General features: G+C 39.7%; 1 protein-coding gene across 2 annotated transcripts in view; it reads left to right on the forward strand.

Moving 5' to 3' along the window:
• The window catches only part of NFKBIZ (NFKB inhibitor zeta), a 31135-nt gene that overhangs the window by 1453 nt on the left and 11597 nt on the right, over nt 1–18085 (forward strand). The window contains exon 2 of one of the 2 annotated variants that reach the window (XM_007445549.1): nt 383–451. The exons of the other annotated variant lie outside the window; for it this stretch is intronic. The gene's annotated coding sequence lies outside the window, so the exon portion shown is untranslated. The remainder of the gene's footprint in view (nt 1–382; nt 452–18085) is intronic. 2 annotated transcript variants of the gene reach the window in all.

Below are 18085 nucleotides of genomic sequence, written 5' to 3' on the forward strand. Positions count from 1 at the left end.
GGAACTGAGATCCGGTAAGGCAAGGACCTTGGTCAAAAAAAAAAAAAAAAAAAAGTGGGCACACAACAAACCCAAACCTCTTCATTTAGCACTGTCCTTCCCAGCATGGAGGTGATGACCATGCTCAGTATAATTTAGTTGTCCAGCTACAGACTTTTCCTCATTGAGGAAATTGAGGCAAACCTCTCTCATTTTACTTTGTCTTGAAAGAAGTCTGGAACCAAAGGAAGCCCTCTCAGAAGTTAAAGAGCTGTGGAGAGCACTACTGAGAGGGAAGATTTTCTAATTATTCTGAGATGCACAGTGAACTGCTCCTGAGAAAACCATTTACTTTTGGCTCTTAGCTGACATTGATCTGGTGGCCTCTTGATTTTCCCCCCAGGTTAATAGGAAGATCAGGAGGCTGACTTCCACCTTTTAGCTTTCTTGGCCTGATGCTGAACTCCTGATGGTGTGAAAGGTGGATATTCCTAATTCCAGATGTTACCTGGGCCTTGACTGATGTAGTCAAAGTGGGCAGTGGGATGTTTCTAAAATTTCTATGGTTCTTGGATCTCTTAGTCAATTTTTGAAGTTGCCTCAAAGTTACTATGAACTTTATAGGCATTTTACTGTGATTTCTTGTGAACTAAGATTTTTTTGATGGTTTAGCATCTTTTTAACCATTTTGAATTTCCACTATTTTCCATGAGAAGAGGACGCATGCATACATCTAAGAGGGGAATTCAGCTCTCTGCTGACTGGCAGTTTCGGGGTTATGTAATCTCTAACAGGCTCAGAGAGCATCATGCCCTCTACAGTTTTGGTGAAGCCCGTCATTAAAGCTTGCATACGTGGTTTCTGATTAAAGCACTTCCTGTTCCTTTAATTTGGGACTGTCTGTGAGGTAAAACACTTTCTTTCCAAACTAAGTGGATGAAAATACGCTACTGCTTCTTGGGGGAGTTAGTGGATAGGGAATTAACATTTATTAAACACTTGTTTTGGAAGTTGACCAGCAAGATCTCATTCAGCCCTCATAATGGCATCTGAGGCAGGCATAATTAGTCTTATTTTATAGGTGAGGAAATTGAGGCTCAGAGGGATTGACAGTTGGTTCAAGATCCCCCAGATCGTAAGTGGCAGAGCTTGGATTTCAATCTGAGGGGCCGTGTCCCCATAGCCAGTGCCCTTGCCACCAGGCCACTGGGATATTAGCAGAGGTACAATGGGGAGAGGTCAACCTCTTTCCAGGGCTCTGATTTCCCTAGGGTCCTTCCTTTTCCCTAGCTCACACCTGGCTACCATCTACTCCCTGTTCAGTTTTAACTGGTAGTTAGTTAGGGTAGTTAATAACCACCATAACCCTTCATATTTTAAGAAGACCACAGGGAAAATCTTTCAGACCAAAGAGTGAAGCTATATGGTGGAATTAATGGGAGTGGTTGGGCTAATGTTTGGGGAGAGGCAGCCTCTTAGTTATTGAGTCGGTTTTGGACACAACAGCTGGGATTATAAAGAAAGGGGAATCCTGCTGCTTGCTCACATTGCTCCTCGCAGGATGTTTTCTTCCATGCTGAAAAGCTAAGGCTTGGAAGAGCATTCCTAATCACACCTCTGGTGAAGGGCCCTCTGCTGCTGCTTCTGAAGAGAGGAGCTGCGAGCATCTGGCAAACCCGTTCACCTGCTCTCAACCATCTCTGCTATTCGTACGCGGGCCTCTCACTGTTGTGGCCTCTCCCGTTGCGGGGCACAGGCCCCGGACGCGCAGGCTCAGCGGCCATGGCTCACAGGCCCAGCCGCTCCGCGGCATGTGGGATCTTCCCGGACCGGGGCATGAACCCGTGTCCCCTGAATCGGCAGGCGGACCCTCAACCACTGCGCCACCAGGGAAGCCCCATCTTAAACATTTTTAAGTATACAGTTCAATGGCATTAAGTACATTCAAATTGTTGTGCAATCATCATTACTATTCATCTTTAGAAATTTTTCATCTTCTCAAACTGAAATTTCACATCCATCAAAAAATGACTCCCCATTCATCCCTTCCCCGGCCCTTGGCAACCACTGTTCTACTTTCTGTCTCTATGAAGTTGACAACTCTAGGTACTTTATATAAGTGGAATCATACAATATTTGTCCTTTTGTGACTTGCTAATTTCACTTAGCATAATATCCTCAAGTTTCATCCAAGTTGTAGCATGTGTCAGAAATTCCTTCTAAGGCTGAATGATGTTCCATTTTATGTACATACCCTGTTCTGTGTATCCATTCTTCCTTCGATGGACACTTGGGTTGCTTCCACCTTTTGGCTACTGTGAATAATGCTGCAGTGAACATAGGTGTATAAATAATCTGTTTTTAGTCTCTGCTTTCAATTCTTTTGGGTGTATACCCAGAAGTGGAGTTAGATCATATGGTAATTCGATGTTTAATATTACCATTTTCTATAGCAGCAGTACCAGGTTGATTTCTTTTTAATACATTTTGTGCAGTGTTTGGCTGAGTGCAGTGAATATATGACAGAAAGTGATATGAAGTTCAGGGTAAATAATCTGCTGACTGATTCAGCACCATGACTATTAAATCAACCTCTCCTACACACTCACCCTTGTGTGCCCACGTATTACAATGTATGCACTTTTCAAACAAGTTCATGGCTGGGAATTTAGAAAATATGGGTCAGATCCTTTTGAAAATGTGGACTATTTACCATGAAATCCCACATTTAAAAGAAACCTAGAAAGGCTTGTGGGAGATTTAAAGGGGTCAGAGCTACAAAGGTGATCCACAGATGTGAGTGAAGATTAACTGAACCGAGAACATGTTGAGGGTAGGAATTGCAGGAGTTTGGATTTTCATCCTGCTTTCCTTTCCTCCATCTCCTTCCCTCACCTCTGCAGTGTATGTGCATGGTCACTCCATGAATTTTGGTTGAATAAATAACCCAGAATGTAAAAAAGAAGTGAAAGAATTGTTTGTTTTCTAATCTGTGAAAAGCTATTTTGAAGACTGTAAGAACTTTCTATTTTAGATCTCTGTCCAGGGTAAAGGAGGTGGGTTTAATTAGCGGTGGAAAACAAGGTTTGGAGAGATGGAAAACGAGCACTGGGCAAGGCTGCTGAATTTACCCTTGGCATCTCTAGTGTCAGGGTAGAGGAACTGGAACTAACTGAAGGATGGCCGATGCTGATGTATCATGGACCTTCCCAGCCCTGCTGTTCTGTGCTGATGTTTTTCAGCTTTTAAACAGCCAGCAAAAACAATTTTGTTTTTTTGCAGTGTTGAACAGCATCCAGCATTAAGATAAGAAAGTGGTTCTTAAACACAACACTAATGTCAAAATCTAGGGATGGCCCCAGATTGCAGCCAAAGTGTTCGTAGCAGCAGGACGTGGAATGTGTAATGATAATATTTGCTAAAGGACATGCTGTCTCCATCCCATACCTCACTTATGTTTGTCAATTATCCACGTTTCTTGTTGTTCATCTTTGGAGCTGGGGCTTTCTTAAAATGAAGATTAGCCCTTAAGAAAGGTTACCATTTATATCTTTGTGTAAATTAATTTTGAAATCCCTTCTTGCAGTTTTACTGGAAGAGAAGGGCACCTGATCAGACTGCAGATACAGGGTGAGATGCAGTGGCAGGAGCAGCACAGGGAATGAAATGTTAGGGTTAAAATCAAGCTTGATGCCTACCCTGTGCTCCTGCATCTTCACCCAGACTCCATGTTTCTGTTCATGGTGCTAGCACTCAAGCAATCTCAAGGCCTTCCTTGGGGTGACCTCTGACTCTGTCCTCCCTTTCAGTGTTCAGTCTTGTAGACTACATGTCTGAAATATTTCTCTAAACAATTCTCCCCTCTTTACGTTCCTATAAGCACCACTCAAGTTTAGTTCTTTATGACCTGTCACCTCTAGTATTGCATGGTGTCTGTCATGATCATCTACACGCAGCTGTCACTTTATCCTTCCTAAAGCATGGCTTTGATCATGCTTTTCCTTGGTTCAAAAACCCTGACTGGCTCCCCGTGGCTTATCACATTAACTCCAGTGTTCTCAGGTGGCATCAGGCCCTGTAGGGTAGGGCTCCAAGCTTGACTCCATGATTCTCCTCTTCTATATTCTCTTCAGGTTGGGCTGGTGGTCCAAAGAGGCCAGAATGCTTAACAATCTGGTATTAAATGGAGCTTTGAAAAATGAATATCAACTACAGCTATCACCATTGAATGTATGCTGTGTACCAGGTGTTGTGTTGGGCATGTCATGTACACTACCTCATTTAACCTACGTACTGACTGAATTTAATGATGTACCCATTTTATGGATGAGAAAACAGAGTCTTAGAGAAGTTAATTAACGCTACATGGCTGTTAAGTGAATGAAGCTGGGATTTGAATCTAGTTTGTTTGACTTCAAAACACTGTGCTTTTAAGAAGGGATGAAGAATATTACAGGCAAGAGTTCTAGCTTGGATAAAAGTTTCGGACAAGAATTAGTGTAGTGTTTTCCAGGATCATTTGTAAGACTGCATGTTGAGTAGTAGATAGAACTATGAAGGGATAGTGCATTAGTCTGCTAGGGCTGCCATGACAATATTACAGACTGGGTGGCTTAAATAACAGAAATTTGTTTTCTCACAGTTCTGGAGGCTGGAAGTCCAAGATCAAAGGGCCAGCAGGTTTCTCCTGAAGCCTCTCTCCTTAGCTGGCAGATGGCTGCCTTCCCACGTGTGCACATATGGCCTTTCCTCTGCACATATGTCCCTGGTGTCTCTCTTTTAATAAGGACATAAGTCAGATTGTATTAGGGCACATCCTAATGGCCTCATTTTAACTTAATTATTTCTTTAAAGGCCCTTATCTCCAAATACAATCGCACTCTGAGATACTGGGGACCAGGGCTTCAACATATGAATTTTGGGGGTACACAGTTCAGTCCATAACAGATCTGAGGCAGCTGGATTTTGAAGGGTATGAAAATGAGGCATAGAGATTTAGTTTTGATATGGGAGGTCATAGGGTCCAATTGTGGTCAAGCAGGTCTTTCCCAAACAAACTTCCAGCTGCTCTTAAATGTGATGCTTTTGAGAATGAGGACTACAGGATATGTGGGAAGCATTTTGGAGAAGGAAATTTTAGTCTTTTTTTTTTTTTACAGTGGAATAAAGGAGCAGAAAGAGACAAAACATTAAGTCCTCTAGACAGTTCTAGAAAAATGAAGATAGTCTTTTGGTGGGGGGTAAAGGAGCCAAGGAGGAGCTAGTTTGGTTTTAGTTCTATTATACTCTTGGCATCATGGAATTAGAACTCAGAGAAAAGGTCAGAGCTGGAGATAGGAGTTTGGAGTTTTTAATACAGGTCAGAGTTGAACCTGTGGGAGTGGGGAAGCTTGCTCAGAGTTCAAAACAGACGGGAGATAAGAACTCTCAGGTCTCAAACTGCTTTGCCATCTCATAGGTTTGGAAGATAATACAGAAGTTTTCCAGGACCTCTTTGGCTAAAATAGCCAAAAATTTTCTTCACAGCACATTATCACAATCTGGCTTTATATATATATTTTTAAATTTTAAATGTTCTTTTTCTTTTTCTTTATTTTGTTTTTGGCTGTGCCATGTGGCTTGCGGGATCTTAGTTCCCTGACCAGGGATAGAACTCTGGCCACCAGCAGTGGAAGCGTGGAGTCCTAACCACTGGACCATCAGGGAATTCCCCTTTATATTTGTATAGCTATTTTATTATTGTCTGTCTTTCCAAGTAGAATGTAAGCTCCATGAGGGCATAGACTGTTTTTGTTCAGTAGTTGTGGCACATGGGCTTAGTTGCACCGTGGCATGTGGGTTCTTCTTGGAACAGGGCTCAAACCCGTGTCCCCTGCATTTGCAGGCAGATTCTTAACCACTGTGCCACCAGGGAAGCCCTGTCCAATAGGATTTAAACTGATGATAGATTGCTGGATATTGCATTTTTATCTTCTCTTAAAATAAAATTTTTTTCCTTAATAAATATCTTTAGATAAATGAACACACAGACGCATGTATTTGAGACTCTTGAAATATACAGGCTAAAAACTTAGTTTTGTTTCTGTTTTTCCTTAAATTCTGCTTTCCCCAAATCATGATCACATAGTCCCTTCTCTGCAGTAGAATCTCGTTATGAGAAAGTAGGTGTGACTTTCTTTAAAAATCCAGGTGTTTTAGCAATCTGGTTACTCTTACCAGATTATCTGTTTGCATCTACTCTTTTTGTTGTAATTTTCATTAAGGTTACTTGTCGAGTCCTTGGTTTCTGTCAGATCTCTCTTCCTTTTCCTCATCACACCTGTATTTAAAAATTCACCTCTCATTGTACCTATGTGGGTGCTAACAGTCCATTCAAACATAAGCCTATCACCTTTCTCTATAATTTTCTCCAGGAGGGCTGCTGGTTATGGTATGGTGTCTTATAAAATACAATTATAGGTAGGCTAGACATTGAAAACAAATCCACCCTCCTTCTATTTTCTAAGGAATCATAATCAAAGGTAAACCTGAATCTGCTTGTATTTCATACAGGTGAAGACTCTTGTTAAATCTAGTTCCTCTTTTTCAGGTAGTCTGAGTGGTATAAATGGCACTACAATTTTTTTTAAACATCTTTTTTTTTTTTTTTTTTTAAATAATACACAATGTATTTATTTATTTATTTATGGCTGTGTTGGGTCTTCATTTCTGTGCATGGGCTTTCTCTAGTTGTGGCAAGTGGGGGTCACTCTTCATCGCGGTGCGCAGGCCTCTCACTATCGCGGCCTCTGTTGTTGCGGAGCACAGGCTCCAGACGCGCAGGCTCAGTAATTGTGGCTCACGGGCCCAGTTGCTCCATGGCATGTGGGATTTTCCCAGACCAGGGCTCGAACCTGTGTCGTCTGCATTGGCAGGCAGATTCTCAACCACTGCGCCACCAGGGAAGCCCTAAACATCTTTTTTTTTTTTTTTTTTAACATCTTTATTGGAGTATAATTGCTTTACAATGGTGTGTTAGTTTCTGCTTTATAACAAAGTGAATCAGTTATACATATACATATGTCCCCAGATCTCTTCCCTCTTGCATCTCCCTCCCTCCCTCCCACACTCCCTATCCCACCCCTCTAGGTGGTCACAGAGCACCGAGCTGATCTCCCTGTGCTATGTGGCTGCTTCCCACTAGCTATCTGTTTTACGTTTGGTAGTGTATATATGTCCATGCCACTCTCTCACTTCGTCCCAGCTTACCCTTCCCCCTCCCCATATCCTCAAGTCCATTCTCTAGTAGGTCTGTGTCTTTATTCCCATCTTGCCCCTAGGTTCTTCATGATCATTTTTTTTTCTTTTTTAGATTCCATATATATGTGTTAGTATATGGTTTTTGTTTTTCTCTTTCTGACTTACTTCACTCTGTATGACAGACTCTAGGTCCATCCACCTCACTACAAATAACTCAATTTCGTTTCTTTTTATGGCTGAGTAATATTCCATTGTATATATGTGCCACATCTTCTTTATCCATTCATCTGTTGATGGACACTTAGGTTGCTTCCATGTCCTGGCTATTGTAAAGAGAGCTGCAATGAACACTGTGGTACATGACTCTTTTTTTTCATGACTCTTTTTGAATTATGGTTTTCTCAGGGTATATGCCCAGTCGTGGGATTGCTGGGTCGTATGGTAGTTCTATTTTTAGTTTTTTAAGGAACCTTCATACTGTTCTCCATAGTGGCTGTATCAATTTACATTCCCACCAACAGTGCAAGAGGGTTCCCTTTTCTCCACACCCTCTCCAGCATTTAGTGTTTGTAGATATTTTGATGATGGCCATTCTGACTGGTTTGAGATGATATCTCATTAGTTTTGATTTACATTTCTCTAATGATTAATGATGTTGAGCATTCTTTCATGTGTTTGTTGGCAATCTGTATATCTTCTTTGGAAAAATGTCTATTTAGGTCTCCTGCCCTTTTTTGGATTGGGTTGCTTATTTTTTTGATATGAGCTGCGTGAGCTGCTTGTAAATTTTGGAGATTAATCCTTTGTCAGTTACTTCATTTGAAAATATTTTCTCCCATTCTGAGGGTTGTCTTTTCGTCTTGTTTGTTGTTTCCTTTGCTGTGCAAAAGCTTTTAAGTTTCATTAGGTCTCATTTGTTTGTTTTTATTTCCATTTCTCTAGAAGGTGGGTCAAAAATGATCCTGCTGTGATTTATGTCATAGAGTGTTCTATGGCACTAGAATTATCGGGTAAAGTAATTTAAAGCAATAGTTGTCCAACAGATCCGGAATTCCTCCTTAATGGTCTATCACAATCACTGGGGAGGTGTTTTCAAGGGCCATACAACCCCATTTTGAAGATCGTAGTGGCCAGAGAAAACCTTACTGGTCGGAGTGTATCAGTTGTGCTGGGGGAAGAAAGGGGTTGAGAATCACTGATCAAAGATTCTGAGAGTTAGAACAGAACACATGAAACTAAAAGATGACTTTGTTTCTATCTATCCTCTACTCTTTATCACAGGTTGGTCTTTTGGTCCCCCAGACCCTGTTTGCTAGCATTTATGGAACGTTTAAACTGTATAGGATGATGTAGGCTGATGGGAAGAGGAAACTCTGCAGGGCAACATGTAATCCAGAATGAGGTTAAGAGATGAAATTTGAGCATGCTTGTTGGAAATAGAGAAAAGTGGAAGGATGTTAACAGGAGAATCTGTCTACTGAACCTCATGTCGAATTTAGTGCATCTTTGTTCGTTATAATGGTTTTCTGGCCTACAACTTCTACAGTTATGATTTAAAAAAAAATACATTGAGTTTCTTCCTAACAGTTGGATTGCACAAGTGGGCAAGTGCTCTGGGGGGAAATGCTATGCAGACAAAAGGTATGAAAAGTTTTTGTTCAATATGTAATCTATTCTCCCTGCTTCTCTCAGCCACACACACACAAGTAGGTTGGAGATTCACTCAGTGGTCAAAATAATTTATGGGAACTGGAAGGGAACTGACATGAAGTGTCTAGGATGTGTCAGATACTTTACGCATGTTGTACATTACCTCATGTAGTCTTAGCAATTTGATTTAGATACTAATAGTCCACTTTATATGTGAGTAAACTGAGGCTCAGAGATGAAGGACTTGCCCCAAAACACATAGCTGGTCAGTGCTAGAGCTGAGTTTGCAGGCTTCAAAGCCATGACATTGAAGTGCCTCTGAGCACTTTTGCTTAAAGCAAGGGTTCGTAAACTTTTTCTGTAATGAGCCAAATAGTAAATATTTTAGGTTTTGTGGACTAAGAGACAAGATAAAGGATATTATGTAAGCACTTATATAACCATTTAAAATGTAACTTTTAAAAAATGTAGAAACCATTCTTAAGAGACAGGCTGTGCAATAGGCCAGATTTGGCCTGCAGGCCATAGTAGTAAGCAAAATCAATTTGGGGGGAGGTGAGGTGATTGTTTGAATGAATAATTGTCATTAATGTTATATGAAATTTGCATAGTCTTTTAGTAACTGAGAGTTCAGATTTCCTTATTAATGAATTCCAATGTTAAATTCTCCTTTCAATTCACAACAATCCATGTTTGTTATATTTTGTCTGCTACTGTGGATGGTGGTTGGGAAAATTTAATAACTGCGTATTTTACCTTAATCTTTGGCCATTCTCCCAGGCATTAACTACATAAGAGATAAAGTATATATAAATACCTAACATAGTATTCAGTACATGGTGTAATTACTATTAACCTTATCAGTAAATGAAAGTATTATTATGTTGTGGGTCTATAATTATTTTTTATTTTGGGGGGTAATGATGTCTCTCCCATACATGGTCTAGGTTAATGTCTCCTTCTCAGCTCTTAAACATTTTTATAATTAGTCTTTCTATTTGGTACATGCTATTGTCTTTGTTTATAGAAATTCAAAATAAATCCCTGTAGACTTATGTGAAAAAGCCAAGCCCCCCCCAACTCCTCCCCCCACAAAAGCCCCCAAACTTCAAGTTTTAAATTCTGAATTAAAAGTTCTAGAAGAAAAATTCTTCTTGATAAAATTTTTCTTCATATAAGGCCCTAATCTAATTTGACAAATATGTGTCACCTGTGTTTAAAAGGAAGAGAAAAGATTATGACTGAAAATTTTGAAAAAGATAAGTCAACATATAAATCTGTGCAATCAACATGTTTATTAAACAACTGTGTACTGAGCATTTAGAAGTATGGTATCCTATTTCTAGATTAACAAGGCATTAAGCTCAAATTAACCCACCTTTCAAATTTAACCCTTTCTTCTGGGAAAAGAGAAGGTTTAAGTCATTACCTAAAGGAAAGTAGAATAATGCTGCGAAGATTCGTAGCTTCACGCCTTTGCAGATGCACATGGGCCAATATCTTACACAAAGGAAGGGTGAAGGGTTTTTCTCTCCAAAATCTTCTTGGCATAATTACTTCAGATCCCATATTCAACAATGAAACGTTCAGTCCTTTGGGCTTAATTAATTGTCTTCAGATTTTTTTCTCTTTAAAAAGTAATTATTCCTATGAAAGGTAACAAAGTTGTTTATTTATATTACAATGTGAACCAGTTGATCAGCATGTTATTTTTTTAAAAAAAATTTTATTTTATATTGGAGTATTGTTGATTAACAATGTTGTGTTAGTTTCAGGTGCAGAGCAAAGTGATTTGGTTATCAGCATTTTCTTCCTGAAAGCTGAGCTGACTTCCCAGAGGATGGAAGTTTTTTATAGTAGAAGGAAGTATAGGGAAGGATAATTCTGGACTATGTGTTACCATCTGGAGTCTATAGATTTGTGTGGGAAAAGAGTGGCAGAAAGGAAAATGGAGAGGAAAAAGGGGAGTTGTGTGAAGATACTCTTCTTTCTTCACCATTCTGTTTCAGGCAGCTCAGATTTTAGTAACCTTTAAGGCAGGCAAGAATTGACAATATTCCCACATCCAGTATATATGACGGTGGTTTCTTTTGTATGTGTGGAAATGAAATATCTGAATTGTCAACAAGGCAGAGAAAGCAGAAGCAACCACAGAACTTGTAATTCTCTGCCCTTTTAGACAAAGCTCACCTATATTTCTGTGTGTGTCTATTATGGATAAAGTTCATTATTATAAATAGAAACCAGGAAACATCCTCATGAACTAAGAACAATTTACTCTAAGGGTGAATTTTAAGAGAGTGCACTTGTTTCATGTGGGTGTTTTATGTGAGTTTGGATCATTACTTATTAGAGACTGTAGTATACCAGCTATACCAGCTAGTGTTGGTTCAGACCAACACTGAACGTTACTCCATCATATATAGCATATGATTTTGCACAACTCATACACACAGTTATAGTATGTGAATATTTCCTCAAATCCAATGGACAAAATTTTCATTTCTTTGGAAATGAAGTGTTAAAAAAAGGGGGGTAGACAAATTTGTCTTCTAATTTACATACTGGGATTTCAATCTGTTGCTAGACTGGAAGGTATTTCAGGGTATTGTAGCACTGCTGTGATTCAACCTCTGTTTACAGGGCATCTAATCGATTGAGATGTTCAGCTGTGTGACCTGGCTTTGTACAAGCAGCCTCTTCTGCCCATCCATTAGAGGACAGGCCTTGGGTACCTACTGGAAAGCAGTGGAGTTACTTTACATCATGGACATCATAGCTACTCAGAAAATATTTGTGGGACAAAGTGGTACATGGCACATTTCATAGGTACTTTAGGCAAGAAAAAGCTCCAGAGAGATGTCTCCAGGGACACTCTAGCATTAATTTTGCCTTGACACAATTGGTGCATAATATGCAAAGTTGTGCATACTGTACCTACAGTATTTAGAGGTGTTACAAGTTCATTCTGTCAGCACTGAGGAGTGTTCCAAGATGTGCATATCTTTTGCTAATTCATCCTCATAATGATTAGGTTACTAGACAGGTATATTTAACTGCTTTGAGAAATTTCCTCAACAGAAATATAAGGGTATACTGTGCTTTGATATCAGATGTTAATAATTTGCTGCAAACAGGACCTAGGAAACTATTTCCAGAGATAATTTTTTCATCTTCCCAGGCAAAAACACACAAAATAATGTGTTACATCATTTGTAAGGAAGCAGTTTATGGCTCTTACTAACTACAGCTGTCTGCGCCATAGCTCGGTAGGCCAGATGTTGTAGGTTTTCTAGGAAGTATGTGAGTCTCAGTAGAACTGAGTATATGTATCTCAGTAATAGCATCTGAGTGTATGACCAGAATGTTTATACCTCTGGATATAAGCTCCACAAAGACAGGACTTTTTGTCCGAGGTACTACTGTGCCCCAGTGCCTAGAAAAGTACCTGCCATTTAGAGGGCACTATCATATTGAAGAATAAATGAAATTTAAAAATATGTGGTCTAATTTGTTCCTCTGCATTAAAAAACTATTGAATCCCCAGAAGTTGAAATGTTTCCTGAGATGTTAAAAAGTGTTTTACATTACTATGGAGATAACATATTATTATTTTTCAGAGAAAGCATCAAAAAAATCAATATATTACATAATATATCTGTTTTGAAAGCTCCTGAAAGCATTTTACATTCTTTACAAAGTTGATATGAACCAAAGAATCCTGGACAAAGACAGCTGAGCTTTTTATATTTGTGAGATATAGGAAATAGTTTTATAGCATCCAGGTGCTGAGAATGAAGGGATTCTAATTCAGGGGCCAAAGTGTCTATTTTGATGTCTGGTGTTGCGCATAAGTAATTTTGGAAGCATTTACATTTGTTTCTACCAGTCAGTTAAATGTGTACTACATAAAGGTTGTTGGCTACTTACAAGGGATACACGTCCTGGGAATTTATAGTGGAACAGAAGAGACAGACTCACCCAAATGGATAATTTCAGCACAACTTAAGAGCTATGATGGAAGTCTGTGTGGGGATGCAGAATAGGGGCCCTTATGCCAGTCTAGGGGTGAGAGTGAGGGTGGGGAAGAGGGAGGATCAGGGAAGGCTCCAGGGGTGTTGGATATTAATCTGAGTCTTGGGAAAGATGAGTGTGAATTGGCCAGGTGAGGAAGGGTAGAGCATTTTGTGCAGAAGGAACAGCAGAAGCGAAGTCCCAGATATGTGAGCAACTATGTTCAGTTTGGAAATACTGCAAGTAATGAGGAAGATGAGGCTTGTGAGGAAGGCAGGGCTTGGACACCTGCCATCCTACGAAGGTTGAACTCAATGCTAAAGATGATTGGAACCATTTGAAGGATCTTTAAGTAGAGTTGAGGAATTCTTAGATTTGGGTGTATATATGGCATACTGATGGCAGTCTGGAGGTGGACGAGGCTAGATGGGCAATCATTTGGCTCATGTGAGAGATGAAGTCCTGTCTTGGACAGTTTAAATAGAAATGGAGAAGAGAGGAAGGTTCTGGAGTCAAGTGTTCAACAATTGTTGGTCCAATATGGAACTATTAGTTTGAATGATATATTGTCTACATCCTACCAATAAGATAAAAAATCTTTACTTACTAATTTATTTAAAAAACTGTAATTTCTAAACTAGAATAAACAGTGAGAAGAGCAGTATTGTTTAACATTTTCGCAAATCTCTTAAGGTCTGGCTTTATAGAAGACAGAGTGTATCTTTTTCTGCATTTAATTTGTTGCAATATGTTGTTTCGGTTGAAGTATATAAAGAAAATCTGTCCTCATACAGCTATGTAGTTGGAAAAAGAAGAACTGTTTTAATAGTCATTTCAGATAATTGTGGATATTCTTTTTAAATATTATACCAAAATAAGTGGTAATGCCTTAAGGGACAAATGCACTGTGGAATCTGAAACCATATCAGTGAACCTTTTGTACTCTGATACATTAATATCCATTGGTCTCTCTTGCACCTCGAATGGATCTTTTACCCACGTGTGATTTTTTAAGGTCTTGCATTGTTCATTTAGAGAATATTACTCTATTGAGTTACGCAAATTTTGTAATGTTGCCGCCTTTCATTATATAATATAGAAAAAATCATATTTGTTGATAACATATCACAATTGACCGCCTCAAAAATGTCTTCCAATATTGGGAAGCTCTCAAGCTTAGGGTGTCAGAAGTTTCCCAAATTCTAATTTCATTTGAAGGCCTGAATTTTATCATTGGGAATAAATACTGTCAGTTGTTTCTTGACAGGCTTGCTTTGTTCATAAAAAAAAAAAAAACCCAAAACTGACAAATACCCAAATCTGAATAACCAGTTTGTCAGTCAAGTAAAATTGGTGTTCCATAAAAAATAGAGACTAGTTCAGCTCACAACTCAAACAGTATTTGATTAGAACAAATGGCAATGTCGTGTCATATCATTCAACCTAGTAGACCAAATGCCTTTCCAGACAATTGTCATAAAATATTAAAGACATATATATTTCAAGGGTCAAGTCTTAATAAACTTAGTAATTATTACTGTTTCATCTATGACTTTCTTAAGTGAAACTGGCTTCTCTCTCTCTTTTTTTTCCTTTTTTCTGCAAATGGGTAGTGGTAAAGAATACAATGATGACTAGTTCATTTTGTTGCCATTGCCTTCACTTGTTGTAAGGCACCAGCAATTTTACCCACCATTGTTTTAGTACCATCAGTGCAAACGTCAACATAACTGTTCCAGGATAAATGATGAGATTCAAAAAAATTATTGTATACTTCAAATGATTCAGCACCTCTTTTTTTAAAATTTTATTTTATTTTATTTATTTTTTGGCTGTGTTGGGTCTTTGTTGCTGCAAGTGGGCTTTCTCTAGTTGCAGAGACCGGGGGCTACTCTTTGTTGTGGTGCGCGGGCTTCTCATTGCTGTGGCTTCTCGTTGCAGAGCACGGGCTCTAGGTGCACAGGCTTCAGTAGTTGTGGCACACGGGCTTAGATGCTCCGTGGCATGTGGGATCTTCCCGGACCAGGGCTCGAACCCGTGTCCCCTGCATCGGCAGGTGGATCCCTAACCACTGCGCCACCAGGGAAGCCCCGATTCAGCACCTCTATGTTTGTTGTCAAACATTCACATGAAAGATCTTTGATAATTAGTTGGTGCTGATACCTGATGAATACAACCAAGATAGCAAGTCCAGACAGTCAGCAGATCTATCCATTTCTAAGGCAAAAGTGCAGTTCTGCAGAAAAGATCAGTTTTAAAGTTTGCAGTCAAATCTTTAATTTGATGAGTTACTATAACATTGAAAAGTGGCAGTGCCATGGTTTCTTTTGCTGACTTTTCCTCTAGAAGGCATTCAGCAAGATAAACTCTGCCAGGCTTTACTGCTCTCTCACCTATGATGTTCACTTCTTCAGCCAGTTATGCTGTAAGATATTTCACTGGATCTTTCTCCTCAGGTTTGAAAAGCTGCACCAAATAATTTTTGGCTTCTCAAAAGTTCATTACATCTTCATTTAAAACGTCAGTTCCTTTTTAAAAACTCTGAATGACTGGTCTCAAAATGGTGTTACTACTTAACTGGTGTCATATTACTATGCAGAAATGTTCTATTGCATAAGACACAATAAGGCAAATTATTAACATCTATAAAGCCAAGGAAAAGAGCATCATCATATTTTTATTTTATACTTACAGTTCCTTGCAATTGCTTTGGAATAGTTTTCTTCCTTTCATGAGTCAGGGAACTCTCTGATCTGTCATTTTCATCTTTTTCTATATCTTTAGATGTAGACCGAGCATCTGAGCCTTGAGGAAATGAGTCTTCTGATCTCCCTTTCTAAAGTAAAAGATTGGGCTCCAGACTCAGACAGATAAGGATTTTAATCTCTTCTCCACCCATGATGAGCAGTGTAAACTGTGTAAATTCTCAAAGGCTCATTTTTCAAATACTGTTTCTGTGGTCAGGAATCTGGGAGTGGCTTTGAAAGAGGGATTTCTAACTCAAGGTTACTCATACGACTACCTTCAAGATGCTGGTCAGTGCTGCAGCCATCTGAAGGCCAGATGTGGAGCTGGAGGATCTGCTTCTGGAATGGCTCACTCACATGGCTAGCAAGTTAGTACTAGCTGTTGGCCTCAGTGGACTTTTCCAGAGAGTCCTCATAACATGGTTAGCTATCTCCACAGAGTGAATGCTACACAGTGTTTGATTAGAACAGTGGCAGTGTCATATCACTCAACCTAATAGACCACATTGAGTTTATATTTCAACATTTAAATGAGCATTTAAAGTTAATTTTTGTAGTGATATTAACAAATAACATTCTTGACTGTGTGTTGGGGGTTGTGGTCTTTTTTTTTTTTTTTTTTTTTGCGATACGCGGGCCTCTCTCACTGCTGTGGCCTCTCCCGTTGCGGAGCACAGAGTATGGACGCGCAGGCTCAGCGGCCATGGCTCACGGGCCCAGCTGCTCCGCAGCATGTGGAATCCTCCTGGACCAGGGCATGAACCCGTGTACCCAGCATCGGCAGGCGGACTCCCAACCACTGAGCCACCAGGGAAGCCCAAGGCGGGTGGAGGTTGTGATCTTTTAAAACAGTATGATTGCTTTGACATTTCGTAGAAAACTTTATTTTGAAACAGTCTACTGACCGTATTTATCTATATTAAGTTCTCCAGAAGCCGTGATTTTGAAGTTTGAATTTTTATATACCAAGTGAAACAGGAAATAATTTTAGGGGGAGAATTAATTTTTTTTTTTTTTTTTTTTTTTCGCGCAGGCTCAGCGGCCATGGCTCACGGGCCCAGCTGCTCCGCGGCATGTGGGATCTTCCCGGACCGGGGCACGAACCCGCGTCGCCTGCATCGGCAGGAGGACTCTCAACCACTGCACCACGAGGGAAGCCCAAGAATTAATTTTGTAAAAAAAAATATTGGCCGTGAATTTATTTGGATGGCCATTTAAGGCCTTTATTATACATAAAATGTTAGTGGGAAGGAAAAAAAATCCAAATAGATTTTATTGAGAAAGCCTAGTATCTCATTTGGAGCATCTTTTAAGTGATTTTGGTTTCTGAGGAACTGCAATTACTGGAGCCTTGTTTTCTGCAGATACATCAAGGGAGCTGTTTTCTTTTTCTTTTTTAAAAAATTTACCAAAACTCAAAAACTGGCAGGAGGGAAAGGCAGCAAGAAGTTCCTGGGGCAATACAACATTTGTGAGAAACAAGGAAATATTTACTTTAACACCTGCACCAGGGTCTTGTACCACCTATCAATACTGAATAACAATTCAAGCTCTTTGTCTCCCTCCTCCCCTGCCTCCCTCATTTCTTCCTCTTGGGACCCTAACAGTCTACTTTCCCTGATTTCCCTGTGATCTGAAGTTGGCATCCCTATTCACATGGTCGTCCAGCCCCAAACCATAGCCTGGTTGGGGACTCCTTCATTGCTGCCCACCTCCAACCCGGTGCGACCAGCGCATTCTGCCTTAGCAATGCTGCCCAGGTCTGTTTTCTTTTTGTTTACTTTCTTCTTTCCCACTGCCTCTGCCCCAGGGTCACGTCAGTTCTCTCTTGGGCCATTACGGTGGTTTCTCTCCTCCTTTGAGCTGCTTCCGGATTAATTTTGCCCGCCCTAAATTCTTTCATGTTCACTCAATGTTTATTAAAGACCAGTGTGTCAGCCTGTTACTGGAGGTGCTCCACCCAAAAACACCAAGTTACCTTTCACATTTAACGTTATGGTCTTCCCTTGACTATCCTAGAAGGGACTGTAAGCTTTTATCTGACGCCTTTTCTTTAATTCTTTGCTCATGTCGTTCCCTCTTCCTATAAATGCTGTGGATTGAAACCTCACCCATTCTTTGGGGCCAACCTCAGATGTCACCTTCTTTGCAAAGATTTTCCTCACGACCTCATCTTGCCTTCGCTAGACGTTCTTTTTAGGACACTCACTGAACTTTGTATCCCTCATGATATTTAATCATAATTGGTTTCTTTTAATATAGCATGTGTGTACTTACCTTATTAAAAGATTATAATGTACTTGAAAGGACAGACATAATCATTCATCTTTAGTTCCTGCTAACTCCTAGCCACGGTTTTAGCAAGTAATTGGACTTCACTACAAAAGTTGTGTAACTCCATTAAAGTATTTAAGATAGGAAAGAGCAAAATTCCTGTGCTTATCCGACACAATGGA

Source organism: Lipotes vexillifer, unplaced genomic scaffold (genome assembly GCF_000442215.2).
Source record: "Lipotes vexillifer unplaced genomic scaffold, Lipotes_vexillifer_v1.1 scaffold1016, whole genome shotgun sequence".
Taxonomy (NCBI): Eukaryota; Metazoa; Chordata; class Mammalia; order Artiodactyla; family Lipotidae; genus Lipotes; species Lipotes vexillifer.